Raw genomic sequence first — 9,579 nt, 5'->3', positions numbered from 1 at the left:
TTCCTCTCTCTCTGCCCCTCCCCTGCTCATGATCTCTCTCTCTCTCTCTCTCTCTCTCTCAAAATAAATAAATAAATAAATAAATAAATAAATAAATAAATAAACTTTTTAAAAAAAGTGTTCAGGATGTGTTTAAAGGGTGTTTGGTTGAAGTAAAGCCCACGTGGGGGGAACAGCAGAAAGTGGAGGTTGACAGGACTTGTCCAAAGATCTGCCCAGGACCAGGATGTGGCTCTCATCAGCAGCATGGGCTCCAGAAAGACTCATTCAGAGCTGGGTGGCACGGGGTCTCTGAGGACCTATGTTGGGGACAGGTCTTACCAACACTCCAGCTGTCACTGCCCCAGCAGTGGGTGAGGGAAGGGAGCAACGTGGGCCCATGAGGAGAACAGAGAATGTTTCAGTTTCCTCACCTCTCTGACATTTCCTAAATCCCATACCTAATAGTGGCTTGGTCTAAGGGGAGCATCTCACTCTGTCAGCTTCCAGCAAGTTAACCCACAGAACCTCTCCTGCCCCCTCTCCCTTCAGTGGATGGGGACCTGTGGACCTCTCAACCACAGGACAGGCAAATGTTTCTTAGACACCACCTACCTGGAAGGTACCAGGTAAAGCAAAACAGGAGATACCCAAGGACAGAGGACACAGACCTCTAGTTTAACTGCACACAATATAAAACACCCACAGAGCCAGGCTGGGGAGTGGCATCCGGTGAAAACAGGAAGCAACTGGCCTCCACTTTTTTAGAGTGGCCATATAAATTATTGTCCAAATTGGGCAAGGAAAAGGAAAAACTATTAGTTAATATGCTAGAATATAGGCACAAACAAGGCTGCCCAGGCCAGCCAGCACAGTGGTCAACCATCCACATCACTCTTAGGTTTCCAAAATGTCCACATCCAGACCTGTCCCTGGCCCTGAGCTCCGGAGCCCTAGTCAGTTGCCTGCTGGGCATCTACTTTTGGACATCCTGGAGGCTACTCGACCGCAATATGTCAAAACTGAAGTCAGCATCTCCCTTTTCCTCAGCCCTCGCCACTGGCTCTTCCTCCCGTGTGCCCCATCTTGGAAAACAGCACTGGTGCTCACTCACATGTTCCAAGCCAGACCCTGGGAGTCATCCTGGATCTCTCCCCCTTACCATACGAGACAGTCACTTCAAGAGCCATTGCCTCTACCTCTTTCTGTCCCTTCACCTGCTCAAGGCTCCTTGCCCTTGAAATACTGGCTTTCCTGCCATTACAGTCGTTCATTCACTTACTGAAAACAGTGTCAGATGCTGGGGGTTAGAAATACATACAACAGGGGCACCTGGGTGGCTCAGTCGGTTAAGTGTAAGACTTTGGCTCAGGTCATGATCTCACAGTTCATGATTTCGAGCCCCGAATCGGGCTCTGTGCTGACAGCTCAGAGCCTGGAGCCTGCTTCAGATTCTGTGTCTCCCTCTCTCTCTGAACCGCCCCAACTCGCATTCTGTCTCTCTCTCTCTCTCTCTCTCTCTCTCAAAAAGAAATAAATGTTAAAAAAAAAGCATTAAAAAAAATACATACAAAAACATACAGAGATAAATAAAGCAAATGTGACAAAAACACAACCAGTCCCTCCACCTATGTGAGAGGTCTTTGGGTGTTGATTGTACCATTCCTGCAACTTTTCTCTGGGTCTTAAGTTTTCAAAATAGAACACTAGGTATTACAAAAAAAAAAAAAAAAAAAGAATAGAATGTGGGCCTGAATAGAAATTCATTCACACGTAAGTTTATGGTGACCTGATTTGAGAGAAACCAGTATGCACTGAACATCAGGGCCATGGTTTGCTGTTACAGTTCCACATTTACCAGTAAATTTATTGTGTTTGAATTTAAACAAATATGTATTTAATTTGAGAGAAATATTAGAAAGAAAAAAAAAAAAACCTCGGATAAGTGGATAAAAGAAACGAAATCACCCTGAATCTCACCACCCAGTGATAACAATTACAATTATTTCAGAATATGTCTTCCTGGTAATTTTTACATGTAGATATATTTTAAAATGCAAAATGGGTTATGCTACACATGGTTCTTTTACTCCACAATATATTATAAACGCCTTTCCATATTGATGAACACACTGGAATTTTAATAGCTGTGCTGCCTTCCATGGACTAGGTGCCCCATAATTTATGTAACCCCGTGATCCTTCCCTTCACATGCAAACACAAGCCTTAACTCTCTGATTCTGGCACCTTGAATGACTCTAACCCAAAGAGGGGAATGAAAGTCAATGCAGGCCCTTTGTTTGGGAGATGACACGTTGCTATTTGGACTTCAGTGGAAAAAATGAATAGTGACAGGTTAGAATTAACTGAGAAAAGCACCTCATCTCAAACGCCGTGAGCATTTCAATAGGTAGGGTTCAATCTGCTTGGCAGCTCTGCCCGAGGAGGCCAGCAGAACTTCAGGCCACGCCTGGGCCGCCAGCAAGATTGAGAGGAGCTAAAAATAGATCCAGAACTAAGCATCGAGACTTTTCTGAATTCATAGGCATAAAGGCTGCCCCAGAAGGACTTACTGCTCCAACATTTTCCATCCATAGCACGTCACGGTACCTAAAATTCTTAAGAGTTGTGGTTTTTCTAAAAGGCTCTTGTCAGAAAGTAGGCAGCTGTCCTGGGAGGAGGGCAGAGAGAGGCCCCCATCAGGATAGAGCCGACAGAATTGGGGTTTTGGAGTCAACAGCCTGGGGTTTGCTTGTGTTCTGGCTCTGCCCCTCACTAGCTGTGTGACCTTGAGTCAAGTCCTCAACCTCTCTAAGCAGCTATGTCCTCATCTGTAACAAGGCGATAAAGGCCACATCAAAGAGCTGTTCCGACGGTCAACTGGACTGGTGCATGGAACAGCATTTAAGAGGTAGACAAAATGAAGCTTATTGTTATCACCAAGGACTTGAATTTGTTTCTCAGACTGTTCAGGTGTGGTGTTAGGAGAGCTGAGTTTTATCTGGGTTGGTGGAAAGCACGAGAGTACAGCAGAGCCCCCAGGCATGATCCAGAGCAAAGGTCTGCACATCCAGGACCAGCCAGGGCACTTAGGGCAGGCTAGAGGTGCGCTGGCATAGTATGGGACGCCTCCATCACTGCCGTGCTCTCCGCATTCATACATTTAACATTCAGAGAGTCGAGCATTCTTCAGTTGACTCTGAAGATTCGTGACCTGAAATAATTTGTTTTGCTGAGACATCATTTGAATCCCATTAACTCAGTGAGAAAACATGTTTTGTAGATTTCCCAGGAGTGGGTCCTAATGAGGATTTGCAGCAGACATATCGAAAGCCAGGTCTACTGACCACCAACCTGTGACCCCAGGCCATTATAATCTCTGCCCTAGATCCCAGTGGGGCTCATCGCTCAAGGCCCCCTTGCCCTGATTATGACCAGATCCCACCTCCGGCCTTCTGGGAGTGGAACGGTGAGTGGGACAAACTGGAGGGTAACCGATGAGTCTCGGGGCCATACTGGCACCGTTGACAGTCTGTCCCATCCAGGAGCAAAAAGCTTCTCCTCCACCAGAGCCAGCACCGTCGAGCCCACTCTCCCTGGGTGGCGAGGGGACTGGTGAAAGGCCACAGTGTGACATGACCAAACGGAAGGTTTCTTTAAGTAATTTGTAGCTAATAATAAAAAAATTGAAGCTTGGGAATTATTTTCTTTTTATTGAGCCTCCTGAGGGTTATATCTCTTCTGGTCACTTTATCTCAATTACCTCCAGCTAAGATTTGGGGATTGGTAGGGAGTGGACAATGTTAACGTGATTCAGATGGGTACTCCGGAGTGAAGTGTTTCTCCTCTGTCTTAGTTTCCTGGGGCTGCCATAACAAAGTACACAGCCTGAGTGGCTGAAAACAAGAAAAGTGTGTTGTCTCACGGTTCTGGAAGCCAGAAGTCTGAATGAAATCAGGGTGTTGACACAGGCATGCTCTTCCTGAAACTTACAGGGTAGAACCCTTCCTTGTATCTTCCGGCTTCTGGTATTTGCCAGTGATCCTTGGGGTTTCTTTTTTTTTTTTTTTTTAATTTTTTTTTTGATGTTTTTATTTATTTTTGAGACAGAGAGAGACAGAGCATGAGCAGGGGAGGGGCAGAGAGAGAGGGAGACACAGAATCTGAAACAGGCTCCAGGCTCTGAGTTGTTGGCACAGAGCCCGATGCGGGGCTCGAACTCACGAGCTGTGAGATCATGACCTGAGCTGAAGTCGGACGCCCAACCGACTGAGCCACCCAGGTGCCCCGATCCTTGGGGTTTCTTGACTTGCAGATGCAATCCAACCTCTGCTTGCATCGTCACATGCTGTCTTCTGAGTGACTCTGCCTCTTCTTACAAAGACATTAGTTGTATTGGACAAGGGGCCCAGCCTATGCCAGTATTACCTCATCTGAGCTAACTACTTCTGCAATGACCCCATTTCCAGGTAAGATAAGATCATGTTCTGAGGTGCTGGGGGCTAAAACTTCAATATCTCATTTTTGGGGGACACGGTGGGATCCATAATAGCTTCTAAACCCATTTTGAGATGAGCATTCTCTCTTCAGTGCCTGATCTCAGATCAGAGCAACATCAAACATCCTCTCCAGGGGAAGAACTCCCAGGAGAGCCATGTCTGAGGATGCACCAGAGATGGGGGTGGAAGACAGACCCAGAGAGATGGATGTATACAGGCACGTTGGCCTCCCTCTCGGCCCATCGTCATGACTCAAGTCTTTATAGGGCCATGCAGTGACACTCCATGTGCTGGGGCACTGAAGTCCTAGCCCTGCCTCCTGGGCATTTACAGTCCCTATAGAACAGGGGGTGAAGAATCAGAGAACAGAAAGAAGTCCCTTTTCCCCACCACCCCCTCATTCTCCTGGCTCAGGTCCAGGATATGTGGCCAGAGGGATTGCTCAAAGGGGATTGAGCCACAGCTAGCTGCCTCATCCTGGGACCTCCGGCCACCAGTGCTGGCCCTGCCAGGGAAGACAGAGGTCCCACTGCCACTGACCTGCCAGAGAAGAGGCAGGCACTTCCTGATCCAATTGCTCAGGTACGCTCGAAAGGGAAAAGTGATGACCAAGCCCTTTGCACATTTCTTAATCCATTTTAAAGTCCTTAACAAAACAAACCTGAGGGCCTGAATAAATTGGCTACCAGATGCTGGCCACGGATCAAGCTGGTTGGAACGTGGGGGGAGTGAGAGAGAGGACAGGGTCAGTGACCAGGGTGACCGAACAGCCTGTCCCCATACCTGGTGCCAGGCAGTTTCTTAACGAGGTGCCTCTGCTGGCAGGCTTGGAACCTGGAGCCCCCGGGACCCCTGAGCATGCAGGGAGGCAGGGAGGGGTCTCCCTCCACCCTCAGCACTTGGTCTCCCTGCCCTGAAGCAGCACTGGGAGAAAGGCTGTCAGCAAATCCTCCCTGGTACCTCCTGAGGTGGAGCCAGATGAGCATCTGAGTCTGGCCCCATTCCCTCACCTGCTCAAGAAGAGGCCAGCCTTGAAATCACCACCGCCCAGCCCCCAGGAGGACAGTCACCTCTGAGGCCAGATGGAGGCCACTGGCAGGGCCTGTTGGCCTTGGCCAAGCCCTCCCACTCACGAGCTGTTCCATCGTGATAGACGTCTGAGGGGTCTGGGAGGAAATGGGCTGCTCCCTCGTGGCAGAGACGACCTGCCACAGCTTCTCCTCTGTCATCTCCCAGTTCAGTGATGTCTTCTCGAATAGCCTGGGAGGTAAATTTTCTTTCTCTCTGGGCACCTTCCCCCATAACTGACCCACCAGTGGTCAGGCCTGTCTGGCTTTTTTATTTTTATTTTTTTTTAAGATTTTATTTTTTAAAAAGTAATCTCCACACCCAACATGGGGCTTGAATTCACAACCCTGAGATCAAGAGTCACATGGTCCACCGACTGGGCCTGCCAAAGTGCCCCAGGCCTGATTGGCTTTGTGTCTCCCTCCTTGGCCCCTGGTCCGCCCGCGAGACACCCAAGTGGAAGTGCCTGAGATTGAGTCTGCAGTTCAGAGGGAAGGCACAGCTGTGGATCTGAACACCAGCATTTGGGGATAGGATTTATAGACCAAGAGGAGGGTTTGGCCTCAGACAAAAACAGGACGGTTCCTCTGCGGGGACAGGAGTGAGGGGCAGGTGGGCACTGGTGGCATTGGTGATGGGTCAGTGAAGAGTTCCCTCTGATGGGTTGTGCTCTCCAGGAAGGATTTAGGAAGGGGGTGGCATTTAGGAAGGGGGTGGGGGTGGGGGGGAATGTGGCTGTGATCCCCAGGAGAAGGCGGAACACTGTGAGGGCAGGCAGGAAAGGGATTCCCTAGGATAGAAAGGGATACAAGGATTGCCTGAGGGTATTGAGTACACATTTGAGATTTGGGGTCATAAACCTAAAGAGGCAGCACAGGCAGGATGCATGAAGGACCTCTGTGGGGGCAGGGCAGGGGGGTAACTAGGGCTCAAGGGGGAGACAAGGAAGTGAAGGGTATTTGTAACAAAGGCATGACAAGATGGACCGTGAACTCCATGTGGGGGGATGGTGGGGTCAGTATGATGTGACCCTGTGCCCCGGGACCTGTTGGTGACACTTCCTGGAATGAGGGAGGACAGTCCGCCCCACCCAGGAGCAACAAGCAGCTCCTCCACCAGAGCGAGCACCGTCGAGCCCACCCTTTCTGGGTGGCGAGGGGACAGGCAAAGGCCACCGTATGACGTGACCAAATAGAAGGTTTTTATAAGTAATTTGTAGCTAAATAAAAAATTGAGGCTTGGGAATTATTTTCTTTTTATTGAGCCTGCTGAGGGTTATCTCTTCAGGTCACTTCATTTTGCTTACTTCCGGCTAAGCTTTTGTGGATTGGCAGGGACACACTAGAGTTTCAGTGTTCCAGATACTGGACAAAATCTGCAGCACAGCCTTTTATGCAGAGCCCATAGTAAGCAACAGTTCTGGGGCTGTCGTGTGTGGATGGCAATGCTTCAGGGGTCTCTGTGCCCCATAAACAGGCTCACATTTCTACTCTGGCTGCAGAGCTTTTGTGGCTCGTGGCATCGGGGCCATACAGATTCACATTCAGAGGTTGTCTGGGGGCCCTTGTCCATCTACCACCATCCCCTTCCATCTTCCAAAGCAGGAGTTCCAGCCTGGAGCAGCTGCCCAGCCACACACTATTCCCCAACATCCCTGCAGTTGTATGTAGCCATGGGACTAGGTTGGAGTCACTTAGTGGAGAGGTGTCACTTCCAGGCTGGTGTCCCAAGGCAACCATGCTGCCTCTACAATCTCTTTCCTGTTTCCACCAACAGAAGCACAGAGGGACCTGCAACCTGGCTTTAGCCAAGAGCAAAGCCAAAAGGATGGTAAAGAAACAATGTAGGAAGAACCTTGCCCCTCACTGACTCAGGGCAGCAAAGCTACGTGCCACCTGAGGATACTCACCTTGGGCTGTGGCTTACGTGGGCCTATGTGGAGCAGACTCTGTCCTGGAGTTCTACTGGGGGACACTCTCAAGGTCAGCACCTGCAAGTTTCAGGGCAGAAGCTGAACTGCAGTGACATCAGATGAGAGGAGGCTGCAGCTGATCCAGTGGGGAGCCCTGGAACTAGGATGGCCCTTCAGCATTGTCCTACATTGAGACAAGGGGGTGGGACTGCTGTAGTCCATATCAAGGAGTTCTCCTTGAATGCAGGCTGCCCCCATCAAAGGGTGTAACTTGGGTAGGTGGATCCCTTTGGCCAAGGGCAATTCCCAGAGAGGGACTTAGCTATGAGCCCTCAACAACCAATGCCCCTACTGGCATTTGGGCAAATGGTGTCTCAGTCCTGAAGGGGGGGGGGGGTGCCTAAGGGAGAAACTTCTTTTATTTATTTGTTTATTTGAGAGAGAGAGAGAGAGAGAGAGAGAGAGAGCGAGCGCACAGGGGAGGGGCAGGGGGAGAGAATCCCATCCAAGCACAACATAGAGCCCAACACGGGACTCAGTCCCACGACCCCAGGATCATGACCTAAGCCAAAATCAAAAGTCAGATGCAATTTAACCAACTGAGCCACCCAGGTGCCCCTACTAGGGGAGAAACTTGTATGTTCTCTAAGCTCTTGATTGACTGTTGGGTCTCTTTATCACAGCAGCCTCTCCTCAGCCCCCCTAATAAAGCTCTCTGCTGGTTTACAGGTGTATATCCTGCCCTGAGCCAGAGAGAAACTCCCTGAGACATATACTAGGTCACTGGTTTGCAGAATGTGGTCCTCAAACCGGCGGCATCAGCATCACCTGGGAAACTGTTTTAATTATAAATTTCATATCTCGCCCCAGACCTACTAAGTCAGAAACTCTGCAGATGGGGCCCAGCAATCTGTGTTTCAACAGGCCCCCTGATGCACACTGAAGATTGAGAACCACTGCTCTGGGTTTTCTTTCTTCTAGACTCACAGCACCAACCACTATGCGGAGCACACACTGGCCTGGAGGGTGATTTGCAACAGCCTCTCCTTGAAATCCCGGGGCTGTGTATTAAGATGTTCACAGCTTGATGTTTCACCTGCTGTCTGGGTCCCCACTCTTTCCCTCTGACACTATCCACAGCCTCCTCTCCTCTGCCCTGAAGAAGGAGTGTGGGGCAGAGGGATCCTTACAACTTTGGGGCCAGGCTGATGTGGCTTGCAATGCCAGCTGTGTTGACCACTGGCTGACTGACCTTAGACAAATTACTTACTGGGCCTCAATGTCCTCATTATACAATGGGGTGAAACCCACTCTACATAGATACTGTGAGACCAAGACGAGAAAACTTACCTTAGTGTGTATCACTGCCTGGAACCCCAGGTTCCATGACTGTTACCCCTGTTTTTCACTGTCACCCAGGGCCCACATTCTTTGTTCCAATACAGATTTCTGAGACTAGGTCTAGAACTCATTCACATGGGAGGCTAAATTACCAGTAACTAAAGGATAGTGATCCTTCCAGGGGAATTTACATTTTAGCTGCAGCCCAAGGATCAGATTACAACAAAAAAAAATTTTTTTAAGTTGGTGTGGAGGAGAGGCTAGGCTTCCTTTCCAGCTTCTGGAAGCATCCTGCATGCACATGACGCTCTCATGTCTGGATTCCTGGTAACCCTTCCCCAACAGCCTTTGACCTTGAGGAGCCTCCATTCTTTTTTTTTTTTTTTTTTTTATGTTTACTTATTTTTGAAGAGACAGAGAGACAGAGCATGACCGGGGAGGGGCAAAGAAGGAGACACAGAATCCAAAGCAGGCTCCAGGCTCTGAACTGTCAGTATAGAGCCCAACGTGGGGCTCAAACTCACAAGCTGTGAGATCATGACCTGAGCTGAAGTTAGATGCTCAACCGACTGAGCCACCCAGGCATCCCTTGGAGCCTCCATTCTAATAAGTGCCACTTTATTATTTTTTTAAAGTTTTATTTATTCAAGCAATGTCTATACCCAACGTGGAGCTCGAACTCACAACCCTGAGATCAAGAGTTGCACACTTCTTTGACTGAGCCATCCAGGTGCCCCAGTAAGTGGCCCTTTATAGATATAGCTATGCACACCAGCTGGG

This window comes from Panthera leo, chromosome A3 (genome assembly GCF_018350215.1).
Source record: "Panthera leo isolate Ple1 chromosome A3, P.leo_Ple1_pat1.1, whole genome shotgun sequence".
NCBI lineage: Eukaryota > Metazoa > Chordata > Mammalia > Carnivora > Felidae > Panthera > Panthera leo.
The sequence above is the reverse complement of the archived record's forward strand: the minus strand, read 5'-3'. Positions refer to the sequence as shown.